This window comes from Jaculus jaculus, chromosome X (assembly GCF_020740685.1).
Source record: "Jaculus jaculus isolate mJacJac1 chromosome X, mJacJac1.mat.Y.cur, whole genome shotgun sequence".
Taxonomy (NCBI): domain Eukaryota; kingdom Metazoa; phylum Chordata; class Mammalia; order Rodentia; family Dipodidae; genus Jaculus; species Jaculus jaculus.
The window spans coordinates 21,417,262-21,445,259 of NC_059125.1; the positions used below are offsets into that span (position 1 = coordinate 21,417,262).

Here is a 27,998-nt window from a genome sequence, read left to right on the forward strand (position 1 = left end):
TTTACTTAAGAGCGACAGAGAGAGAGAGAGAGAGAGAGAGAGAGAGCGCCAGGGCCTCCAGCCACTGAAAACGAACTCCAGACACGTGCCCCCCCCTTGCGCATTTGGCTAACATGGGACCTGGGGAATCGAGCCTCCAACCAGGGTCCTTAGGCTTCACAGGCAAGCACTTAACCACTAAGCCATCTCTCCAGCCCAATGAGACCTGTTTTTAAGCTATATTAAAAGATTTATTTATTTCCAATTGGAGAGAAGCAGGAGAAAGAGAAAGAGAACGTATATGGGTGCACCAGGGCCTCTAGTCACTGCAAATGTACTCCAGGTGCATGAAACACTCTGCACATCTGCCTTTACAAGGATATCAAGAATCAAACTAGGATTGTTAAGCTTTGTGGGCAAGCACCTTAACTGCCAAGTCATCTCTCCAGCACAGAAATGGCCTCTCTTAGTGGTTTAAAGGATCTTATTTGCAAAACCTGACTATCTGTGTTAGATTCCCCTGTACCCACATAAAGCCAAATGCACAAAGTGATGCTTGTATCTGGAGGTCGTCTACAGTGGCATGCCCATAGTCACTCTCGGTCTGCCTTTCCCTCTCTCTCTCTCCCTCTCTCTCTCTCTCTCTCTCTCTCTCTCTCTCTCTCTCTCTCTCTCTCTCTCTCTCTGTATGTCTCAAATAAATAAATATATTGAAGAATTGTCTCTCTTAATCTTCTAATTTCTTTTTTTTTATTTATTTATTTGAGAGTGACAGACACATAGAGAAAGACAGATAGAGGGAGAGAGAGAGAATGGGCGCGCCAGGGCTTCCAGCCTCTGCAAACGAACTCCAGAGGCGTGCGCCCCCTTGTGCATCTGGCTAACGTGGGACCTGGGGAACCGAGCCTCGAACCGGTGTCCTTAGGCTTCACAGGCAAGCGCTTAACCGCTAAGCCATCTCTCCAGCCCAATCTTCTAATTTCTTTCTTTTTTTTTTTTTTTTTGGTTTTTCGAGGTAGGGTATCACTCTGGTCCAGGCTGACCTGGAATTAACTCTGTCATCTCAGGGTGACCTTGAACTCATGGCAATCCTCCTACCTCTGCCTCCCGAGTGCTGGGATTAAAGGCGTGCGCCACCACGCCCGGCCAATCTTCTAATTTCTTAATCTTCTGTCCAAACTCTGAAACTCTCAGAGATTTTTCACCATGAAATCCTTGATTTACACACCCAGAGTTCTCCATCCCTGCAAATGGTCATGATGTAAAAAGCAAACACTTATGCATCATCTGGGTGACCCCTTTTCACTCAGTTAGCTATATGAAATATATTTCTGAGTTATGTCAGATCTATCTATAAGATGTAGTTTTAAATGATCTCTATTGTGACTTATTAAACTCACGCTCCCACCATTGCATGATTGGGGGAATATAATAATGTCCTTACTGGTTTTATATTTAGAAAATTTTTCTCTCTACTTCTAACTCATGACCTTCTTTATTCCACACACTAAAAAGGGTTCATTTTAAAACACAAATATGGGGTTGTAAAGATGGCTTAGTGGCTAAGTTGCTTGCTTGCAAAGCCCAAGGACCCTGGTTTGATTCCTTAGGACCCACAAGGTGGCACATGCTTCTGGAGTTCATTTGCAGTGGGTGGATGCCCTGGAACACCCATTTTCTCTCTCTCTCTCTCTCTCTCTTTCTCTCTTTTTCATTCTCTTTGTCACTCTCTCTCAAATAAATAAATAAAATATTTTAATTTAAAAACACAAATATGTAATATAACATTAAATTTAATTCTCTAACACTGCCCCATTTTGTTTTTATTAAAATGACAACTTGTGGTAATGTGCAAATCTTATCAGAAACAGACTTCTCCAGGCATTCTACACTCTTAGGCAAAGCTCTTACCTTTAAATAATAGTTTTCCTTTTTGTTCCTGCTAGATGAAAATTTTTATGATCAGAGGCTTTATAAAACCCATTTTTTACTTGGCAAATTTTGTTCCAGCATTTCTCCAAAAGTGTATGCATGCCATCCTTCTGCCTAGGTATTCTTAAATTCCACTTAAAGCATCTGATGTTTACCTGACATTTGCTTATTTTATGTTGTAACCCATTAAAATAAGTGCATTAAATGAGAGCAGATTGCAATTCCATACCCTCAAGTACCTCAACAGTTTGTTTCATCATATGCACTCTAGTAACTGCAGGGTTGTTGTGTGAATGTATACCTTATTAGTCAATCCTGCCTCAACATTCCAGAGACTGATAATACTATCAATATAGAATTCTCCATGTGTGTTTCAGTTCTAGCTCTCCAGCCTCAAGCCTTAAATTGAACAATAGAAAATTAACTTCTCTATTTTAATATTTTAGAATATATTCTATACTATTTATTATAGGATTCAAGGAGTGGTGTATTTCCATTGCATTAGAGGATTTCTCCAAGCCCAGCTATAACTGATCTTCTCTACCATCATAGCCTATGCCTGTATATACTCTTATGTTTAGCCTCTTTATTTAGCAATGTGGTTTAGGATTCATCTTTATTCTGTTTTTTGTTTTTTTCATTGTTGAATTGTTTTCCATATACTAGCTGTTAGACTTTTTGTTTCCAGTTTGAAATGTTATGAATTAAGTTCATTCCTCTTTGGTAAGTACCTAAGAGTAGAATACTTACAAGGTCTAATATGATTTTATTGACCACAATTAAGTGCCCTGCTTGCTCCATATTCTTACAACACTTGGTGTGCTCACACTTTTACATTTCATTGATTCTAATAGGTGTGAATTCATATCACACAGTGGCAATAATTTATTTGCCCCTGATGATGAATGATACATGTATTTGTTATCTGTTCTTATATCCTCATTTGGGAAGTATCTGTTTTCATAATGAATAGGATTTCATTGGCAGTGTGCTGTAATTATTTGCAAGATGGTTGAAATCTCCAGTAACAGCACGTTTATCAGCTTCCATGAACTGATTACTTGATTGAGTTGAAATCTAGTAGCATTCATAGTATTATGCATTTTAATGTAAGCATTTACCATCTTATGTATAGACACGGCTTCCTATTTTTCCAAAAGGAGCAATGATTGTCTGACTAGAGCAACCCATCAATGTCTGCATATTCAACTAATTTTATTCTTATAACTTAAAATTATAATCAAGATTAGAAGATCTCATTCTCGCTAAGATGCATATAATTTGAAATTGACACAGCAAGAGTTTTCCACAAATGCAAGATGAGATAGAGATGGCTCATTTGCTTTTAAAATGGATACAATGAATACAGCACATGTAGGGAAGAATTAAGTAACTGGAACAAAATGCTTTTTGCAACCATTCCTCTCAGCTGGAAATGCCACCATTGCTTTTTTTTTTTTTTTTAAGATGTTCAGAAAAGGCTTTTATTTTAAGTATTCAAATCTTTTAATTCGGAGTTTGATAGAGCAGAGCATCTACTCATGGAACTTCATGTCCAAGTATGTACTTCCAAGCATAGTTTTAGGACAACTCTAACTCAGTAATAAAACCAACCCAAGAAATGTCATGTCAGTAACAAAATGTCACTTTGTTTGAAGTGCATTATGTGTGCATAAATTACCACTACAACACAGGAGAGAATCTTGCTGTGGTCAATATATTGCACTAAAAGCTGGTATAATAGTAAAAAGAGGCATTAAATAATTGAACAAGCCCAAGATACATAACTATTTTAGCAATGGGATATCTAGTAAGAACACATATGTTACTATTCCTTGAAAAACAGATGCTCAGAGAAGCTGTAACCATGATCTAAGAAAGCTAACAGTAATAGCACAATGACATAAATTGATTATATTTAAAAATTAAAGCTCTATGGTAAGTATCAGTGGCTCTATTTAAACTAACTTGGAAGATGAATTTTGGTGGTTGGACTTAAATATAACCCATCACGATTCACAACTTAGGGGGAACTCAGTAACTCAAAGGCTTTTATCTTCTAGAGCAGTTGTAGATTCCCATTGTATTCTATACACAGCTACAGGATATACTTTATGTGTTCAACAGGTTTGTCATTTAAAATATGTTGCTATATTAATCTTTAGAACATTAAAGAACAGAGAGGGCTGGAGGCATGGCTCAGCAGTTAAGGCATTTGCCTGCAAAGCCTAGTGACCCAAGTTTGATTTCCCAGTACCAACATTTAACCAGATGCATAGTGTGGCACATCCATCTGAAGTTTGTTTGTAATGGTTATGGGTCCTGGTGTACCCATTCTCTCTCCCCACTCTCTTTCTCTCCTTGCAAATTAATAAACATCAAATTTTAAAAAAAGAACATCAAAGAGGAAACAGAGTAAAAAATGTATATCTTTTTGTATTGGATCAAAATTTCTTTCTGGTATTTTTTGTTTGCTTTTAGTAATATTATTAAGATTCAGGACATCATGGGGTCATTTCCATTTATAAAATAATACAAACAATAATGTAAGCAATACTAATAATGAATGCCAAATAATTTTGAAATATGCAATTAATTAACATTTGTGGAAAATAAAATTTTATGACAGAATGTTTATGTATTTCTCAGGAATTATAATTCATACAGTAGAAAATAATCTCCTTTCTTGTCATGATTTCTTCATTGTTTTTTTTTTTTTTTTTTTTTGGTTTTTTGAGGTAGGGTCTCACTGCAGCCCAGGCTGACCTGGAATTCACTATGGAGTCTCAGGGTGGCCTCACAATCCTCTCACCTCTGCCTCCCGAGTGCTGGGATTAAAGGCTTGCGCCACCACGCCCAGCGATTTCTTCATTCTTTTGTAACTTGCCTATTCCTGAGAATCCATACTCACTTGGGAAACTTTTTTCATGAATATCCCATAATTATGTTTCTAAGTCCTTTCCATTGCCAATTGCTGGTTTTCAAAGCCTTTCCCTGACCAATCCTTAAAGATTCTGACCAAACTCCTTAATTTCATTTGTTCCTGCAGCTATTCAAAACTCCACCCTGCAACCAAAATTGCTTATCTCAGCAGTTCAAACATCCTATAAAGCCATTTACTGTTTTCTAATGTGTATAACATGACAATCAAGTTCTTTTAGAAGGCACACAAGGCCCTTATAAATCTTATAATAATCCAACCCATTGAATAGACTTCCTTGTCTATTCAGTAGCCTTCACTATCTCCAATTTCGGACAGTGCTTCTGTTGTTGATTTTCTTAGATAAAAAAAAAAAAAAGAAAAAAGTCAGGAGCTGGAGAAATGACTCAGCAGTTAAGGTAGTTGCCTGCAAAGCCTAAGGATCCAGGTTCAATTTCCAGTATGCATGTAAAGCCAGCTGCAGAAGTGGCACATACATCTGGAGTTCGTTAACAGCAAATGGATATCCCGGTGTGCCCATTCTCTCTGTCTTTTTCTCTTCTGTCTGTGCTTGCTAATGAATAAATAAAATGTTTCTTTAAAAACCAGGGCTGGAGAGATGGCTTAGTGGTTAAGTCACTTGCTTGTGAAGCCCAAGAACCCAGGTTCAATTCTCCAGTACCCATGTAAGTCAGATGTACAATATGGCCATATATATATATATATATATATATATGCCTCTTTATGTCTCTCATAAATAAATAAATTTGTTAATTAATGAATGAAAGTTTTAAAATGTATAAATATGTTGCTGAAAATATGGTCCTATGGTTAGGGAACTTGCCTTCAGAGCTTAAGGGTCTACATGATATTTTTTCATTTTTGTTTTAATCTTGAGGCATGGTCTTGCTACATTGCCCAGACTGGTCTTGATTTATTCTGTGGTAAAGCCATGCCTTGTACTTGGGATCTGCCTTCGTTACTGTGGTGGTTTGATTTAGGTGTCCCCCATAAACTTGTGAGTTCCGAATTCTAAGTTGCCAGCTGGTTACATTTCGTGAATTGGTGAATCCTGGAGGTGGTGTATTGTTTGGGGTGGGCTTATGGGTGATTATAGCCACCTTCCCCTTGCCAGTGTTTGTCACACTCTCCTGTAGCTGTTGTGCATATGATGCTGGCCAGGAGGTGATGTCCACCCTTTGCTCAGACCACCATTTCCCCTTGCCATCATGGAGCTTCCCATTGAGTTGGTAAGCAGAAATAAACCCTCTTCTCCTACAAGCTGCTCTTGGTTCAGTGTTTTCTGGCAGCAACATGAAACTGATTGCAAGTATCAGACTTCCAAGTAGCTGAGATTACTAGTGTATACCATCATTCTTAGTGACAAGTTCTATTAGTTATTCACAGACTATCTGAGGTGGAATCACTGGTATCCAGGTGTTCAATATAGCATATATCTATGGGCATTATTGCCTTCTTAATGACTTTCTATTCCAGTGATTATTGTAATTTTTTTGAGTTAGAGTCTCACTCTAGCTCAGGCTGACCTGGAATTCAATCTGTAGTCTGAGGGTGGCCTTGAACTCATGGCAATCCTACTTCTGCCTCCCAAGTGCTAGGATTAAAGGTGTGCGCCACCATGCCCAGCATATTTTTAATTTTAATCACCATGTTCTGGGATAGTTAGAGGTCTAAGCATCATTTCTTACTTATATCTCCCTCAAAAATTAGAAAAAAGTATATATTTATGGCACAATTATTTTTATATTTTATTTATTTATTTGATGAGAGAAAGAGAGACAGAGAGAGGGGGGGAGAGAGAGAGAGAGAGAGAGGCCGTATGAGTGTGTCAGAGCATTTTGCTACAACAAGCAAACACCAAGTATATATGCAACTTTGTGCATCTGGTTTTGCATGGACACTAGGGAATCAAATCAAATGATGGTGACATGCCTGACAGGTAGCTGCAGCTTGCTGCCATCACCACATGTCAAGAAAGATAGTCACATCACAGGTCACTAGATGAAGGTCAAAATTCAAAGTTCTATTGTAGGTACATCATTTTCACACCGTCATAGTGCCAATAATATTGAGTTGAGGGCTGGAGAGATGGCTTAGCAGTCAAGGCACTTGCCTATGAAGCCTAAGGACCCAAGTTCAATTCTTCAGGTCTCACATTAGCCAGATGCACATCGTGGTACATGTGTCTGGAGTATGTTTACAGAGGCTAGAGGCCCTGGAATGCCCATTCTCTCTCCATCTCTCCCTCTGCCCCTCTGTATATAATAAATAAATAAATAAATGATTAATAAAGGTAGGGTCTCACTCTATCCCAGGCTGACCAGGAATTCACTATGTAGTCTCAGGGTGTCCTTGAATACTTACAGCGATCCTCCTTCCTCTGCCTCCCAAGTGCTGGGATTAAGGGCGTGCACCACCATGCCCAGCTTCATATTTCATTTTACATTTTTTTAACCATTAACAAATAGCACCAGTGTCATCTTGTTAAAAATGCACATATCAGGCTGTTGTTACAAACTGCTGATTACTGATTTGTATTTTCAAATGTTCACCAGGAAATTCTCGGGACATTAAAGTTTAAGAAGTTGTCTAGGCTGGAGAGATGGCTCAGTTGGTAAAGTACTTGCAGTGCAAGAAAAGGGATTTAATTCAATGTTCAGTGCCTAAATCAAAGCTGAGTGTGGATGCGTGCACTTGGGATGCAGGGAATAGAGGATCCCTGAGTAATTCTGGGGAGCTAACTTCACTAAATAAATGAGTTCGAGGTTCCATGACTGTCATTACAGACAGTAATTGAAGACACCTGGCATTGACCTCTTGCTTCAAAACATATGCACATTTTGGGAAGGGAGGGAATTACCATGGGATTTTTTTTAATAATCATGGAAAATGCAAATAAAAATTTTAAAAAATTTAAAAAAACATATGCACATATTTACACATGTGCTTATACACAGACCTGATCCACACACTATGTACACATCTTCATACCCACTACTATACATACACATGTAAAAAAAAAAGGTGCACTGGTTTAGTATTAGATCATATTGTCAACATTATATTTTCTATAAAATTTGGAAATATTATTTGTGTCCTACAATCTACTTTTTATTTTGATATATGTGGCTTAATATTCTTAATTGTTAATACCTAAATATTTATGTATGAACCACAACTCAGTGTTGGAAATTTTTGTTCCTTTGGTGTTTATACTGAAAGTGTTATACAAAATAGTCTAAATACAATATCATAATGAAGGTCATGGAACTTTCTTGTTGAAGGATGTTCTGCCATCAAAAAAAAATGGAAATACTAGTAGGAAAAATATGTATCAATTCAAGGAAAAAGACAAAGTATTTGCATGTATCCATTCAACAAAATATTTGTTGAGTACATGTGTGCCAAAGTGTGGAATGTTTTGCAGGACACAATTCTGCCCAACATATATCTTCATGGACTTATCATTCTAACAGGAATAATATCTTATAAGTGTTCTCAATGAGTTAAAAATAGTTAACAATTTCAGTTATGACCCAAGTAAACAAAATCATCTTAAAAACACAAATTTTCCTGGACATACCCATATTTGGGTATTTTGGGATCATGGTCTACATTCTAGTCTGGATGAGCAGTGTGCACCCATACTTTAACGAACAATGACAAAAATGAAGTTATTGGTAATTAACCTATGTTTTCATGTTTACAAATTACAATGTGTTTTAATCAAAATATCTATGTAATATTTAGCTTATTCAAATTTATAATGATAACTGTTGTAGGGCTGGAGAGATGTTGCAATGGTTCAAGGTGTTTGTTCAGCAAGCCTGCTGGCCAGAATCTAGAGACCAAACACCAACCTAAGGCCAGATGCAGACTTGAATAGGCATCTATAACCCCAATATACACATGACAATGGAAAGTACTTGCAGAATAATACTGAAGCTTGCAGATCAGTTTCTCTAGTTGCTAGTGAGAAAAGATGGAACCCATATCACACAAAGTACAAGGAGAAGATGAACACCATGTTTGTCTTCTGATCTCTATACATATGTCACATTCATTTCCTCAAACAGACAAATCATACACACACATACTTGCATTTTCTAAAAGATGTGTTTTAATAGTGAAAAAGCAACTTTTCTAAGAATCTATATCCAAGTAACATTTTTCATCCATAATGCATAATGGTCACCATGGACATGGTTTATAAGATTCTCCTCATAAGCACACTTAGCATGTATCGAGAATTAGAACTGAGATTTATACAGAAAGCATTTCTGACAAGTACATAAATAACATTAACAATACAATTTGATAGTATCAATTTTATTGCAGATATGAAATGTCACTTTTTAGCAAAACAAATTTAAAAACACAAACCAATATTCAATGTATTTCATTAAAACCTTTTATAATTATTATTGTTGATTTGATTATGATGCATATATTTTGAAATTTTAGCAGGGAAGGAGAAAATGTTCAGCCTCTATTAATTACTTGCATGATAACAGATAATTTTATTCATTTTCTGAAGAGATATATCTATATTTATGTCATTAAAATTCAAAAGACAAATAAAAAAGAATCGTCCAAGTAGATAAGTCCATGTGGTTCATGAATACTTAGAAATGTGCAATTATTTTCAACCAATCTTATCTATAATTAAATATGATTATTTTCGTCAGTATTAGTAATCCAATTTTATATCAGCATAGAGGAAAGATAATAAAATGCATCCTAATGAACTTGAACATAAACAATTTTATCCTTTCTTAAAATTACTTATTGTTAGAAATCATTATGTTTAAGTATTGTACTGTTTAAATATAGTAATGCTTTTAAACAACAGATGCCGACCAACTTTAACATTTCCATTTTAAGAGAAATATTTTCATTTATTTACTTATTTATTTCCAAGAGAGAAGAGATAGATAGATAGATAGATAGATAGATAGATAGATAGATAGATAGATGATAGACAGACAGACAGACAGACAGACAGACAGATGACAGAGAATGGATGTTCCTCCTGCCACTGTACACAAAATCCAAACACATGTGCCACTTTGTGCGTCTAGTTTTACGTGAGTACTGAATACTTCATCACAGGCTTACATGCACTATAAGAAAACATCTTTGACTGCTGAATCATCTTTCAAGCCCATTTTTTATAGAAAGTTTTATTGTCTAAAAAGACAAACAGGTTCCTCACCTGTTTAATAGCTTATTTGTGGTTGTGGTTTGGTTTTCATTTTTGCTTATTTAAGGTAGGGTTTCACTCTGTTCCAGGCTGACCTGGAATTCACTATGTAGTCTCAGGCTGCCCTCAAACACACAAAGATCCTCCTGCCTCTGCCTCCCAAGTGCTAGGATTAAAGCCATGTGCCACCATGCCCAGCTTATATGTGTTTTGACTTATACAATGACCCAGTTCAGAAAGAAAACAGAGCTTAAATAAAATGGCTGAAAATCTGTTAGCACACCACCCTCATATTCACATGTATAAGTAGTATTAGGGTTTGTAAAAGTAGTCAACAATAAGTACCATCCAATTCATGGGTTTTATTTGACTTATAAGACTCAATTAGCAATGACTAAAAAGTATGACCAAATCTGACAATGAGCTTTATGATCAACAGCAGGAAACCAATCAATATTTGCCCAATAAATTAATTATATGCAATAACATCAAGTCTCACAACATAAATCTTCAGTTTTGGTAATGTAAGTCCTTAAAAGCAAGTATTTAAAGAATTTAAAGAATATATATCTCCAGCTAATGAGGAGTTTAAATGTCATTACTAAAAACATACATTTTTAAATGTACATTTGACTATATGTTGGCAAAATTGAGTGTCCTTATTTCAGTGTTTTGTGAGATAAGCATCAGTGATCAATATTCTGGGAATATGCAAAGCTTATTAAGAAGAGACTATAAACCAAACATACTCTAAATCCTTTCATCATGAATCTTTTATCTTCCTTTCCCACATTCCTGTGCTCAGTTCCAGGAAGTTACTAAATTCAAAAATATAAGCATTTATTTCCAACTACAGAAAAGCATAAAAGTAAGGCATAAAGAGAATGTAGAAATAAAACGAATTCCCAAACCTTGTGGAACATAAAACTAGTTGAAGAGCTAATATATGGCACATTAAAATACAGGGTAGGGCGTAGTTAATGCTACAAGGAAGAGAGTCAGACTACAGTAATATGATTATAAGAAGGCAGGTACTAGGAATATTGTGTATTACAAATATGAATGCAAAAGGCTGAGCAAGATAAACCATGCAGGTATCTTGAAAGGTTCCCCAACTCCAAATGTCCACCATGTCAGGAATTAGCAAGTTTCCTGTGGTAAGAATTTTAAGTAAATGTCAGAGATGAGGAGTTTACATTGCTTAAGAGCACATAGAATGATGGACTTTATCCTGCAGGTACAGCTGTGTCATTTAATAGTATGCACTGAAGATGTGATGGTCAAATACTTCAGAAATCAAATTTGGTGATATAAGAAATCTGTAAGTTCTACAGTAAGTGTCAAAGACCCAAATTGAAGTGAAAAAAATGACTATGAAAGAAGGTAATAGGAAAGGTTTGGGTGTGGGTAATTTTATTGAGCATGTGCGTTAGATATGATAATTATAGACAAAGAGAAAAGGGCTGTCACAGTGGCAGTGAGGCTGACATTCAAAACTTGCTATCAGAGGGCTGGAGAGATGGCTTAGTGGTTAAGGTGCTTGTCTGTGAAGCCTAAGGACCCATGTTCTACTCTCCAGATCCCACATTAGCCAGACACACAAAAATGAGACACACGCAAGGTCTCAAATACACACTAGGTGGCACAAGTGTCTGCAGTTTTATTTCAGTGGCAGAGGCCCTGACCTGCCAACTCTCTCTCTCTCTCTCTCTCTCTCTCTCTCTCTCTCTCTTTCTTTCTCTCTCCTCTCACTTTCTCTGTCTCTCTGTTTCTTTCTCTCTTATTTTCTCTAAAATAAAAAAAAAGTAAAAAACAAACATAAAAGTTGCTATCAGAGATTAGAGTGTGTCTTTCCTTGAGGTAAAAAGTGTGTATGCTATGTCACCCTCTTTGGGCTGAAACATGGTCTCTTGGTCACTGTGGGCATTTAAATGGCAGGGGCAGAGACTCAGCACCACCACCCAGAGAATTCTTGCAAAAAACTTCAGCTCTGATGATCTTCCTGGTAAGCTTGGACACTTTCTTACAAAACAAGCCTTAAGGATAAAAGCTGTTAAACTGGGGGTAAAAAGTCCAAGAATTTTCTCTGCCATATCAGACAGCTGTAACTGATTGTGAAAATCTGCTGGGTAGAGATGTAAGGAAGACACCAGGAGTTTTAGAAAGCAGAGCTTGTGCAAGGACTTGTTGGAGGTTGTAGCTTTTCAGAAGGAATGGAACCTGCAGACCACAAGTACACTCTGGAGCTCCCATCAGCTGGCTTTGGTCAGATGCTTTGTCTCAGCAACACAAAGGTAACTACAATAATATAGATTAGAACATGAATTTCTCACCATAATATTTGCTAACTCTACCATCAGAAACATTTGTCCCACACTGGAGCACATAAGTTAAATCTCACTTAGCATTCAGATTTCTGGCAAACATTATTTCCTCAAAGAAGTCTTTCCTCAGCATCAGCAGTATCACAGGTGCCCGTATCATGGGTTCTTATGCCATGCTCTGCCTACTTTTAACATTTAATGCATGTGCTTCTTTGGTGTATGAATGTGACAAAAACATCTAGGAAGCTCTTCTTCCCCACTGAAGGCCATTCTGGCAATACACTGTTTTTATGCAATGTGGTCTTCTTAGTAAATTGAAAATGAATAAATTCCTGGTGAATTTCTTTCAACAAGCAATATGAAACGGCATAGAATCTGTACATTTACTCTTTTGCTTCTTATTGGTTAATAATTTTTACCTCAAGCACATCAGGACACAAAAGCACACCATTCCCTCATCTACCATCTTCCTTTCCTCATTTGCTTGTTTAATGACTATAGATTTCTCTCCCCAGGTCATTAAGTCACTTGTAAGCTCTTGAACAACTCCAATGATGATTAATAAATGTGGGAGTAATGAGATTAACAACTGGGGAATGGAAATGAAAGTAGGATATAATGACTCTCTCAACCTCACAGCTCTTGACACTATCCTATTTTTCTGTTCACTATTCCCATTGAAGTCTTCATTCACCTACCATTTTTTTAAATCTAATTACAGCTACTTTCCTTAAGCAACACATTCAAGGTCTAAAATAGAAATTCTAGTCAGTGATTATGTTTTGGTTTCAATTACTCTTATGGCACATTTCTTGTTATTTCTCACTACAAATGCATAGTGCTTTACAACAAAGAAAATTATGGTTGAACTGGAAATTTAACTATGAATAGCATTGAATTTCTTAAACAATTTAAAATATAGAGATAATGTTATGCTAGAGAAGAATGTAAACTGAGATCCAATTTAAAAACATATACAAGTGGAGCTACATGCTTAGATTGTAGATAGACTGAAGAATGATTTCATGTATTCCTAACACACTCCCCTTGCTAGACAGCAGATCACTATAATTTCTAAGAGCACTCACCTCTAGTTAAAAATTACTGGTGCCAAAGCAACACATAATTTGTTTGATTTTATAAGATTATGGACAAATTACTAATAATGCCTACTACTAAAATCTCATTTAATTGGAATTTAAAATAGGGCAGCAAAATAAGTTTATATTTTAGCATAATATTCAAATGGATCTTCAAGTATTATTATTGTTTAATGTACTTTATGCAAAGAACTTATTCAAACACCTTGCTATTAATTTTTCCTTACCTAACTATAAATTTCACAAATGCTTAACTTTTCATAGAAACTTTGTATGCACACAGTCCCATAGTCCTGCAGAAACAATTCTTAGATCAAATGGCATGTACTTGGTCCTTTGTCAGTAAATAAAGACAGGAGATAAGGCAGGAGGAAGGCAGAAACTACAACTGAAGGCTTCCAGTGTTACTATAAATACTTGGTTCCTAACACACACACACACACACACACACACACATACACACACACACACGAAACTGTTATAAGTACACTATTGTACATATTGCTGTGTTTGCATAGGGAACAACATTTGGAAACTACACGTGTAACATCACAAACTCCATTTATTTTATCATTTGAGATTTGACTTTACAGATAAATTTTAATTAGGTTGATTATTTAGGTCCTAGTATAGCATGGCACATTGATATACATTTATGCATATATGCTCATGCATAAATTATTTATCTTTCTTATATACATACATACCAAGGCAGTTATTAACAAAAAAATCTATAAGAATGTCAATGTCACCATTAACCTATACCCTTTCTGAAGATTAGCTAGTACAGAAGTCATGTCTGCATTGTTATTTTGCTATAGCCTGTAACTGAAGAAACACTGAAGTCCAAAGTAATGACAAGAATAAATTCAATGAGAGATCATTTAGCAAGAACATATGAGTTGAGTGAAATTAAAATATTAAATTTAAATTAAACTCTTATGAAACCTGATTCATAATTAAGTTATAAGCATTAATCTTTAAATCTAAAGGCAATTACACTAGCGCTGGCTCTTGGTGACAGATAAAAGATCCTCCCTTCATAAATTCAAAGACAAATTTCTGAGCAACAGAAATATGTAGGTGCAGAGTAACAGTGAAAGTTCAGAAACCTCCTTCTTGAATATGTAATTAAAGCCCATGGTCAGCATTGAACAGAGAAAAGGTGGCAAAAACAAAGTCAAATTCTCTTTATCTTCAGTGCCATATCTACTTCCATGTAGAAAACCAGTTCTGAAAGGAAGCAACTGTGTCATCATATCTACCTCTAGGCTACTTCTTTAAAACTCCAGTTCATTTGTAGGTTATGAGTTAAATATACATTTGCTTATGTTTCCCTCTATATTGTTTGGATTTCTGACCTACTGAGCAGAAGAGAAGTTTATCATTGTATTTTGAACATTGAACTATATAATTTTTCAAATGAGAAATATTAAATCAAAAGGAAGGATAAAGGTACTCTGACATTATATTGCAGGATACTTCTAGGGGAATCCATAACAAAATGATAAAAAAGATAAGGGCCACAGAGTTCCCCAGAAAATGGAGAACATTGCAATCTGTTAATGATAAATGCTATTGTAAATGGTATTTGGAAGGTGCCAACTTACCAAAGCTTAATGAAATATGTGGGGGAACTAAGCAGGACTCTTTCTCTTCATTCTGTGTTCTAATAATAAGTGGGACAAAAAGTGTTTTATCGGAATGAAAGGGGTAAAAGTGGCTAACACGGGGTGCATATAATCAAAATGCATCACATACATGCATTAAATTATCAAAAAACATAAATTTAAAAGATTAAAAAATAATTTCCACCCACATTTGTGATGGTTTATCTTCATTTTCAGCTTGACTAAATATACAGTAAATTCGGAGTCAGACCTGTGGATATGTCTGAGGGCCTTTGCAGAAAGGGTTAACTGAGTGGGACAAACCAATCATCAATGTGTGTAGAAATATTCCATGACCTGAGATTCCAAACTATATAAATAAAGAAGGAGAAAGTGAGCTGAGAATCAATGTTAATCTCTCTCTGCTTCCTGTCTGGACAGAAACAATGCAACCAGCTGCTTCATATTCCCATTGCTGTGTCTTTCACACTATGATGGGCTGTGTGCTCTGTCATTGTGAGCCAAAATAAACCCATCCTTAAGTTGCTATTCTCAGGTATTGTGCTGCAGCAATGAAACAATAACTCATGCAGCTGTGTTCTTACAAATGCACTTATGATCTAACCTTTAAGTAAATAAATACACTAATGCTGTTTGAAGGTAATATGAATCTTGGCAATGAACTTATGAACTTTCATTGACATTGGATTTCACCACATACTGGAACTTAAATAAGAGGGAAAAAAGACACTTATTATAGGGACTTGACTTGAATCATTTGCAAAGCTTGCTGAATGCACAAATATAACATACATACACTGATGCATGTGGACACAAGGGGAAAATTATAATGGCCATCAAATCATCATCAATAAATTGAAACAACATTACTGTAATAAACTTGCATATATCTTTCTCAGATTCTTCATTTGTTAACATGTGCATGTTCTTTTACTCTCTCAGTCCTCTTATATACTCTTTCTATGTGTGTGTGTGCATGTGTATGTATGTGTGTGTGTGTGTATGTGTGGTTTATTTGTAATTATATTTTTTTCTGAAATTCTTTACAGTTATTTTAGATGCCATATTCTAGGCACAAAATATCTCCCTTTACTGACAAAACATATTTTTTCTCATCTGGAAATTTTGGTACTTCTATATGGCATAAAATACAGATTAATCTTTCCCTAAATATCTTCCCTTGGCCCTTCATTGTTGAGGTGTATGGGTCTTGCATTGTGGAGTTAGCCCTCAGTTATCACCCATAATATTTAAAGAAAATTTTCATTTATACGTGCAAACCTAAAATCTTAGATTTTACTAACATGGTTTTATATCTTGAGGATTGTGATATGTTATGGATATTTTGAATGAAATTAAAATCTAAATAGTGAAAAATGAAGAGAATCAATATATTTAGATAGTTTACAGGTTCGGAACATCACAACATATTTTAGCATTAATTGGTAAGTATAATGGGAAATAAGTCTATAGTATCTATGATTTATATAATATTTTTGAGATAAGGTCTTATGTACCTGAGCTGACCTTGAACTTACTCTGCAGCTAAGAATAACCTTGAAGTTATAATAATTTATAACTTGAAGTTATGATAATCATCCTGCCTTTACTTTCCAACTGCTGAGATTACAGACATGTACCGCGACACCCATTTTATGTTTTGCTGGAGATCAAAGCCACAGCTTCCTAGATGCTATGCAAGCACTCTACCAACTAATTATTCCAGCCTATAATTATTGACTTTATAAAGATAATGCAATAGCGCATTACAAAATGGACACAAATTTATGCTGATGCTAATATTAATCACAAGAGCACATGTTGTTTCAAAGACAATAAGCTAATGATAACTCATAAATATTTATCTTCTCATTTATGAAAACTATGCCCTAAATGTTTGCTTTATGATCTTTTAAACTATTACACAATGTTAAAGTAATGAGCAAGAACAGTGAGTTAAATGAGAATGTTTTATAACCACGCACTTTCGGGAGCTGAAGAGATGGCTTAGCAGTTAAGCGCTTGCCTGTGAAGCCTAAGGACCCCAGTTTGAGGCTCAATTTCCCAGGACCTACGTAAGCCAGATGCACAAGGTGGCACATGCATCTGGAGTTTGTTTGCAGTGGCTAGAAGCCCTGGCACGCCCATTCTCTCTCTTTCTCTTTCTGTCTCTCTCTCTGCCTCTTTCTCTCTCTATCAGTTGCGCTCAAATAAATAAATAAAAATAAACAAACAAAATTTTTGAAAATAAATAAAACCATACACTTTCATGTTGCTTCATCTTTAATTGGAACTTTACAAATGTGACAAGTCTCTATGTACATTTATTCTAACTCTTCCAAATTTTAAAATATATCCATTATATTTATCAAGTCTCCCTTCCTTCCATTCAACATTTTTAAAAGCTCTCTTTCTCTACTTCATGACCCAGACATAAAAGTTACACAATTTTTCACTATAATTATTTGTAAATTATATTTTCTTCTTTATAGTGTTATGACAAACTGTGTGATAGATCTACTGTTCAGATTCAATAACCAAAGAATGAAAAAACACTTTTGATTCAGTGCTACCAACTTCATGAATCATCTCATTAATGAGCTTTTGCAAATATGGTTTTGGAAGAATGAAAATTGCTGAATGTAAACTAAAACTACTCAGAAAAATGCTTTTGATTATTCATTTTTCAAATGAAAGTAAATGCACAATGTGTCCAGTTTTGTTTTATTTTGGTGTTCAATGTGAGTCCCAGGGATGAATATTAACTCCATGTCCTGTCCTTGTTAGGTATGTAATTAGCATTGATTGATACACTGGATGTCAGTTGCCACTGAGAAGAATATGCCACTGGAAAAGGCCCAAAAGGCCATTAGGACACTTGGTTCCTTATGGCAGATTATAAGAAGTGATTTCTCAATTAGCCACACATAGTATATGATACAAAATGTGACCTGTGTCTGTTTACACTTGCTTAGTGATTTTATTTTCCTTTTGATAAATGGAAATTTTACACATTTCCCTCATGACATAAAATAAAAAGTTGCATTCCACTTGTGGTGGTTTGATTCAAGTGTCCCCAGTAAACTTAGGTGTTCTGAATGCTAGGTTCCCAGCTGATGGAGATTTGGGAATAAAGTCACGTGGAGGCAATATTTCATTGTTGGTGGGCTTATGGGTATTATAGCCAGTGTCCCCTTGCCAGTGTTTGGCACACCCTCCTGTTCCTGTTGTGATGTGAGCAAGGAGGTGATGTCCACCCTCTTCTCATGTTGTCATTTTCTCCTGCAATCATGGAGCTTCCTTTTAAGTCTGTAAGCCAAAATAAACCTTTTTTTTTTTTTCCCCCACAAGCTGCTCTTGATTGGTGATTTCTGCCAGCAATGAAAACCTAACTGCAAACCACTGTTTTAATTTTTCTTTTTTCAAAACATTATAAATGTCTGTGTTATTTAACTGTGTTCATATCTAGCACATAATATGTTCTTAGAATAGTTTTAATGGTTCAATGATTTCCTTTCAATCTTTCTGCTAACATGGTGAAAAGTGACCATACATACTTCAGTAGCCATTACCCATTCCCTTACCCTCCCAGTCATTAATAACCACTAATATTTTTTTCTCTGCATGTTTGCAATTACATAAAAATTATATAAGCATTCATAAAGAGAGGACTGAGAGCAAAAGGACATCCATATGTTACCAAATGATGAATCGGAGAAGGATACATGTATATTCCTTATATTATTGCTTTCTGATTTTTCTGAAGAATGATGGTAGGAAAGTGAAAACTTAAATCCTGCATTTATTTTTCAAAACAGATATCCTACTAGGAAGAAAAAAAAATGGCGTAGGCAATAGAAAGTGCAATCTACAAATCAGAGGCATGAATTAAAAAAAAAATAGAAATTCAACTTTTTCCAAATGTGACTTTATAAATTTCACATATGAGGATGAACACACTTATGTGATGGTTTGAATTAGACATCCTACATAAACTAATATGTTCTGAATGCTTGAACCCTACCTGGCAAAAGTTTGATATGTTGAACCATACTGGAGGAGGTATGTTGTTGGGGGGTGGGTTTATGTGTTTTGCCAGTGTTCACCTTTCTCTCCTGATGCTGTTGTCCACTAAATGTTGCCCAGGAGGTGATGTCCAGCCTCTGCTCATGATATGTTTTTTCTTGCCATCATGGAGCTTCCCCTCAAGAATATAAGCCAAATAAAAAGAACTTTCCTCCCATCAGCTGCTTTTGTTCAGATGATTTATTTCAGCAATGAAAAGGAAACTAAAACAGGTTACAATAAGCAAAATAAACTCTATTCATCTTAATAACACTATGCAAACTAGTTAAGAAACACTATGTGCCCACTGGTTACTAGCCACATCTCAGTGACAACGTATCATAAATCCTTTCAAAGGATATTGGCAAAACAAGCAAGGGTGCTGTTTTCTTGGTGAACCGGGTACCAGCACAAAGGTGAAGGAGATCAACACAAAAAAAACAATCAACTCCTACCAAATCAAAGATCCAGAGACTCAGAGGCCCCCCAATACATCATCACTGAAGCATAATCAAAATGAACCCAACATGGCTCAGGGAAATTTTGCAGAAGAGGGGGCGGAAAGAATGTCAGAGTCACATGTTGGGCCATGATATGCAGAGACATTTCTCCTACCCATAACTGTGGGCTAACTCCACAATTCATGACCCATATACCTCAACAAGGAGGGGCCAAGGGGAGGGATAGGTCACAGACAAGCCTAATAAGGGTACCAAACCGACTGTATTCACTGAGAACAAAACTAATTAATTAAAAAAAAACATAAAAATAAAAAAAGATGACTTTGGATACTACAAACCACACACACATACACACACACACAAATGTGCTATGCCTAGGCAGTTTTCAGAATAATTCTATATTAGCAAATGGGTATTAAACATGTAATTAAAAATGCATGATTAGTATTACTTTGCATCCAAATTTACTGTGACTTTACAGAATATTTTAAAAACTTTTCTCCCTCAAACAGCACACAGAACATTATTGCAAGCAAATTAATTTTAATTAGTCATGTTATAAATTATAGCAGTGGCAATGCCCCGGCTGCCTGACAGAGGGAGAATACAGCCTCTACATTTACATGTAAATAAGCAAGATGACATTTAAGAAGTCATTGATTAAAAAAAATCTGCTTACAACCCCTTCTATTAACTTCACATCTAAAGACAATTGAGAGCTGAATTGTACCTGTTAAAAAGGAAAAACACTTGAAAGCTAAAGAAGAAAATTCTTCTTTTCCTGGCCTGTTGTATTCCAGAACAAAAGCTATAATGAATTAACCACACAAATCACTGCAGGAAACAAAAGAAACAGAAAGGATGATTGCTTTTCACTGTACTGTCATTGGAATGAATGGAGGATTGGTTTATTGAAATAGTAATGTTAATTAGTTTCCAGTTGATATCGGTCATGAGTTTTTCAGCAGATGCTATTGTTCTAGTTTAGCTTCTCATTCTTTGGCACATGGAGGATTTCTGTTCACAAGCAAAAAGCTGACATGGCTAGGAAAATCAAAGCAATGGAAGAAAGAATTTAAAACACTCCATCTAGACAGGCCTTTGAGCACTAAACACCTGTGTGCTTTGGCTCTTGGGTCTTGTTCAGAGCAAGGCTTCCTTGCTGACATATGGACCTGGCTTTGTTCTATCTCAGCACATGTATAAAACACAATGTGAGTTGGGGAAAAAAAAAAAAAAAAACTTTTGAATCCAGACAAAATTATTAATGAAAAAATGGATGCATGTTGGGCATTTCTGATATTTTCAAATGCATTACAGCTGTAACCCAGGGCTTACATCCATAAACGTACTGTCTTACTGTTCCTAAAGGGAAGATGTTAAAAAGAACTCTTGCTATGAAGGACTTAGATACTAACTTAAAAATATATATATATTGTTAAATATTTTTATTTATTAAGTAAATTTATCATTTATTTATATGCAAGTAGAGAGAGAAGAGAGACACAGAGAGAATGGGTGCACCATGGCCTCCAGCAATTGCAAACATATTCATGTGCCACTTTGTGCATCTGCATTTATGTGGGTACTGGAGAATTGAACCTGGGTCATTAGGCTTTGCATGCAGGCAAGCACCTTTACCCTTTACTGCTAAGACATCATGTGATGGGGTGTTAGAAGGACAGAAAAGTCCTTGAACCACAAACTCTAGATTTGTTTCTTTGTTGTTGTTTGTTTTTCGAGGTAGGTTCTCACTCTGGTCCAGGCTGACCTGAAATTAACTATGTAGTCTCAAGGTGGCCTCGAACTCACGGCAATCCTCCTACCTCTGTCTCCTGTGTGCTGGGATTAAAAGCATGCACCACCATGCCTGGCTTTGTTTCTAATTTTAATCAAAGAATTGAATAAAAAGGAGACTGAGAAGGATAATTATTATATTATTATAGTTATTGAGGGAAGTACAGAGCCAAGGAAAGGCAACCATGTGGTAGGCCTTGCGGGGGGGGGGGGGCGGGGAGCACAGAAAAAAAAGTGCAAGGAACTCCTACCATATGGAGAGCTGGAGAGGAAAAAGAACCCATTCAGAGAGTAAGGGCTAGGCTTGGGCCTGGGACTATGTGTAGTGAGAGACAAAATCACTCACAGCTGGAAGTTCCCAAGTGATCAGAAAGCCTGTCCTCCCCTTGCAAAATTATTTATAACCTTAGGGTGGTGTGCTGTCTTCTGGCCCAGGTGAAACAGAGGGCCAGTTGGTTGGATAGGACTAGGGGTTCTCTCAGGTACAGAGACTAGTCATGACAGTAAGCTGGGAGGAGGGTGGTGGTGTGAACTCGATCAACCACAGTGTTTCCTATTGAAGACCTCTCTTCCAGGAGGGGTCCTAGTTGTCTGTGGAAAAACAGGCCTAGGGATCTAGGCAAGAGATAAAAAGTCAGATCATCTTTGATTTCTAGTAAAGTGCAAGCTTTTCTTCCTTTTTTACCTGCAGGGGTTCAGTCACTCTAACTGTAGCCCCTCTCAATCTCTTCAGCCCTAGATCCTATCTTTTAATGAGTGTATATGAGTAAATAAAGAGATGTGACACTGAATTTGTTCTGGGCATCCAGATAGGAGAGAAGAAGCAGAGGTGTAAAGGTGGAAGGACAACAAAATGAAACCTGTATTATAAAAGCAGAAAGGATGTTATGGTGGGGGGGTATGATGGGAAAGGGTAAAAGAGTGGGGAAGAGAAACCAAAAGAAAAAATGTTCGAGATGAAACCTAATTCTTTGGGTGTCAATGATAAGTATATTTAAAACATAAGGTTAAAGAAATTGGTATAGTATTCATACATTCACATTTCACAACTTGTAGCTTAAAACAAGCTATCAAATCTGTTGCCTGTTAAATCAAGGCAGATGAGAGCCACTAAAGATTGTTTGTTAAAACCCCTTGGATGTGCATTATTCACAAACAAAGATAAAACATTCCACTATATGTTATTTTTTCTCACAGATATATCTATATTACACCCTCTCCAGATAAAAGACTGGAAACAACACTTGAGAAGATGCTAAACACTGGTGGTGGATACTTTTCCAACATTGTATACTAGTTTCTTAAATGGGTATGTTTCAGCGAAAATTCCTGAAACCTTAATTGGAAAAAGAATCATGCTGATACTTTTTTTTTTAACTAATAGTGAAGTTCATTTTTTTTTTTTAATTTTGTTGACACTTAGCATGCTATTAGGGCCTTTATATTTAAAATTTTAAATTTTCAAATTTTGATCACACTTCTTTTTTAAAATATTTTTTTGTTTATTTTATTTTTTTGAGAGCGACAGGCAGAGAGAGAAAGAAGCAGATCGAGAGAGAGGGAGAATGGGCCTGCCAGGGCCTCCAGCCACTGCAAACGAACTCCAGACGAGTGCGTCCCCTTGTGCATCTGGCTATCGTGGGTCCTGGGGAATCGAGCCTCAAACTGGGGTCCTTAGGCTTCACAGGCAAATGCTTAACCACTAAGCAATCTCTACAGCCCCTGATCACATTTCTTAAAGCAACTTGTTTAAAGATTTTATTCTCTTTTCTCCTTATTCACATGGGGCATATTTAAAAAATTAATGCATTCCCTTTGAGAAAAATTATATTAAATATTTACCTTGTCATTTAAAATATTTCTTCCTTTTCATATTCTTATTTGTGCAAACTATACAGTACATACTATTGCATGTTATTATTATGAAGAGAAGACATGGGAAGATTCTAATACTGCTGCTTTCATTTCACAAAATCAGACACATAGAAATGTAACAAATAGTCATATTTGATTCATCTAATTGTGCATGATTAATATATTGGAAATCTTATATTTATTAGTATTACTCATCGTTTGAGCCTTTTTTCAATGAATCGTGCTCAAAATTCATAGGCGAAAGTTAAAATAGTATCTGGTTAATGATATCTAGCATTATACTCTAAATTACATGGATTTATTATGTATATATTATTGTTATTATGAGTACTACTTTTTCTTGAATTCATAGTGGTCTTTAATAACAACAAATATCCTACCCTTTGGAGCTGGAGATATGGCGTAGCAGTTAGCGCACTTGCTTTCAAGCCTGATAGCCCAGGTTCAAATCCCTAATACTCCTTTAAATCCAAATGCACAAGGTGGCACTGCACCTGGTGTTTATTTACACTGGCAAAAAACCTTGGTGGGCCCATTTATATTCTTAATCTCTCTCCATTCCTCTATCTCTCTCTCTCTCTTTCTCTCTTTCTCCATGTAATAATATTTTTTTAAAAAATACTACCTTCTTTCCAATTTTCTGCTTCTTTATATTTCAATAGTGAAAAGTCACAAAACATGACATTTTAAAAATAAAAATAAAGTTCAAAATATTCTGACCCTTACAACAATGTTTTCTGTCTGTTATTTGCAAAATTCATCAATACTATACAAAAGATCTCCAGGTAGAACACACTATCCTTCAATGCCAAGAGAGGGTAAAAGGCACATTTGACACTATCACCAGGAAGCTACAGGGACAAAGATCACTGACTAACCTTAAATAATTTATTTCATGAAAACATTCTCTCATATTACCATGATGGAGTGATTAAATTAGTTCTGAGAGAAAAGGGCTCTGCTCAAAAATCGTTTTTTCTCATTACTTTAGATTTTGGTCTTGAAGCTCTGAGCAATGACATACAGGTTATTTTTCCTAGTGATATGCACTCTTTTTGAGACAGTTTTTGACAAAGCTCATCATGATAACGAGGTGTGCAGGAGTGACACCCAGGGATGGTAATGTGTTCAGTGTAGCCTTCTGAGCAATTACCTGATCCCAATTAAATTGTGCTAGCTCTGAATAGCCAAACAGCCACCTCAGAAATTGACCTTCATTGTTCATCTTTATCTAGAAGTGAGACCCCCTGTTATTCTGTTACATAATTACCATTAAAGCAAAATTCAAGTCAGTTGTTAAGCTTCATGCATGCTTACATTTACTAGACAGTGGAAAAATCAGGCAACATTTTGCTTTTGTTTCCTTTACCACTGTTACAATATGCTGATAAAGTGAATGAAAGTTAATTCCAAACTTGACTCACCTACTACTTTAATTATGAAATTTTTTCTCTCGTTTTTGCCTTTTGTGGCTTATTGTAAAAATCCTCTGTGATTTCCTGTGACATATCTTCAAATATGCTTCTGGAACAGTATTTTTCTTCTGTACATATGAATCATCTCAACATTGGCTTCTAAAGATTTGTTTTTAACTCCAATTTAAGGAGTAATTTCTCAGAAGAGCGTTATTTCGTAGCAATGGTTTTGATAAGTTCTTTTCCTTCATAAAAAAAAACCAACAAAAACAACAACAACAACAACAAAAAAACAACAACAAAAAAAAAAAAAAAAAAAAAAAAAAAAAACTGTATGTCCTAAAAGACAGCTACAGAAAGCAGAAGAGACTTTTGCTTGGTTTAAGAAGCAGGGTTAACATTTAGAATTTCAAGGGAGCCTCAATTCTCTTTTGTTCCTCTATGCCATGCTCTTTTGCATTTAAATGTGTGCTTACAGTCTAAGTAATTGTTTAAACCACTTGAAAAATCATTTTTCAAGTTCTGAGAGATTCAGTCAATTTCAATTTGCTCTTCTAATTTATTTTATATTTAGATTACTCCTGAATTTTCCACCAACACTATATTTTCTAATTGAGCAAGAGACAAACAGAAATATGTCTTCATAAAAGCCATGTCCTTTCTTCTCAAATCTTATACTTAGGTGAGGATACTTTTTTCTCTAGTGCTGAAAAAGTTTTCTCAGTGAAATTATTTGAGACTGACAGTTGAAAATGTATTTCTATAACATTAAAGAGTTATAAAAATCATTTCAGTTGTTTGATATGATATTTATTTATGAAATATAAAATGAACAATCAGTGAAAATTTATGTACAAATAATCTACATGAAAGAAATCCATACAATTGACAATTGGAGAAATAATAACAAACTTATGTCCATGAGGGTATCAATGGAGCATGACTAAGGAGATGCTAAGTAATGTTCTAAGTATTTCCCTTATATTTGTCATTTAATACTGATAAGGAAGCTTTCATAAGCACTATTAGTGTTTTTATTTCACAAAAAAAGAAGTGATTGGAGCACAAATAAGCTAAATTATTAGCCCAGTATTATTCAGTTAATAAGTGACCACCTTGGCTTTCTCAACTGAGCAGACCAACTCTACCTGGGTTTCAGATCTCAGTATAATAGTGCTGATAATTCTTCTGGATTCCATAAAAGTCCAGCTAAGCCAGGTGTGGTGGCACATGCCTTTAATCCAAGAACTCAGGAGGCAGAGGTAGGAGGATTGCCACTAGTTCAAGACCAACCTGAGACTACATAGTGAATTCCAGGTCAGCCTGAGCTAGAGCAAGACCCTACCTTGGAAAACCAAAAAGGTAAAAAATAAAAAAGTCCAGCTATATGCAAGCTGTGTTAACCCACAAGGAATCATATGAATACAACTTGTGTTCTTCTCTCAATTTATTTTATTCTTTTGACCTTATGTTCAAAATGTATGGCCAGAGTATTTCTACTAAAACAGTCTATGATAGAGTGTTTCTTGAATACTGAATTTTAGTTTGAGAAGAATTTGTAGGTGTATTGGGATGACATTTGTATAAAATATATAATTATACTCAATATTATTAAAATGTATGCTTTAATAGTCAAATAGATAAATTTTATGTTATGCATTTTTATCAAGAAGTACCCTTACACAGATATTTTGATATGCTAGATCTGAGATGGAAATTTGTACTTAAAAGTCATAGGTGAGTTTAATGAAGTTCATTACCAGTCAGCAAAAACATTAAGTTAAACTTGTCTTACTTTGAAATAATTTCATATTCACATACAATTGTAAGACATGAAGCAGATAAATTCTAATCCATGTCTCATTCACGCAAATTTCCTTAATTGTAACACTTTGCAAAGGCATAGTGTAATTTCACAACCAGGAAATTTCATAGACAGCATCCACCACTATTGGGAAGGCAGTATTTTGACCACTCATAATTATACATGCAATGGTTCTCAACCCTGGCCACATATCACCATCACCTCGAGATTATTATAAAAATGTCCCAACCCCAGATCTGGATCAATTAAGTGAGAAGCACTGAGTGGAAGACCTGGCCATTTTCCATCCTGCAATGATTATACATCCTTGTTAAGAGGTGTTGTAAATCCAACCTTGCTAGATTCAGACTCAACTTTGAAACTCCATGAACTAAGAGTGAATAATTGCATTTAGAATTTTTTTAATGTTTTCTGTCTTTAGAGAGAGAGAGAGTATGTGTATAGGCATGTACATATCATAGCACACATACAGAAGTCAGAGGATAACTTTATGGTTGGTCTTCACCTTATACCTCATTCTGATGCAAGTTCTATCACTGTTCAATGTATCATTTGTTTCCTTCTGGAACATACTCTTGTCTTCACCTCCTGTCTTGCCATAGGTACACTGGGATTATAGAATCCCCCAACAGCCTCCAGATATCATGTGGTATCTGGAGATCTGAACTGAGGTATTCAAAGTTGCACAGCAAGTATTTTATCCTCTAAGCCATCTCCCTACCCCTTATTTTAGATATATATGCTTTTCCCCATTTTAAAATTTAGCAAGTGAGGCAAACTGGAAATCTAGGCAATGAAGCTATTACTATAACAAATGATCTAGCCATTACTCCACAGAAAATGATTGCTTTCCACCAAATACTATTTAAGACACTGGGATCAATATAAAGGGTCTGGCAGTAATTTTGGCATATTTTCTGTGGTAATTACCTATCAATTATTCTACTGCTGGGTAGAAAATAACCATTTTAGAGCATATCTTAGAGTGATCATTAAAAACTGATTCTACATTACTTTTACACTTTACAGAAGTAAACTTCTCTACTCACTAGGCTACACATATTTCAAACTATGTGCATGATATAGTGCCTAGCACTTACAACCATAAAATTCAAGAGCTATCATTAAAAATAAATTGTTCTGTCAGTAATTTGTAGTAGCTATATTGTTTTCTAAGTTGAAACTTCTTCAGGTGTTTTCTTTTTTCCTTTCTTTCAGTAGCTGGCCATATACCTGCTATTCACTCTGTATCATATAACAATTACCTATTTTGTTTCTGGGAAAGAAACAACCAGACTAGAGTACCTTTTAAGAGAAAAGGATTTTTTCCTATGACTGAGGGGGGTGGATTTTCATCATGGTGGGGAATGCTTGGTAGAAGAACACAGACAGACATCATATATCCACATCAGCAAGAAGGAAGGCGGGAGAGTGTACTATGTGTCAAAAT

At 35.6% G+C, this 27,998-nt stretch overlaps 1 protein-coding gene across 2 annotated transcripts in view; it reads right to left on the reverse strand.

Moving 5' to 3' along the window:
* The window catches only part of Il1rapl1 (interleukin 1 receptor accessory protein like 1), a 1,362,835-nt gene that overhangs the window by 179,669 nt on the left and 1,155,168 nt on the right, over window positions 1–27,998 (reverse strand). The gene's annotated exons all lie outside the window — the stretch shown is intronic.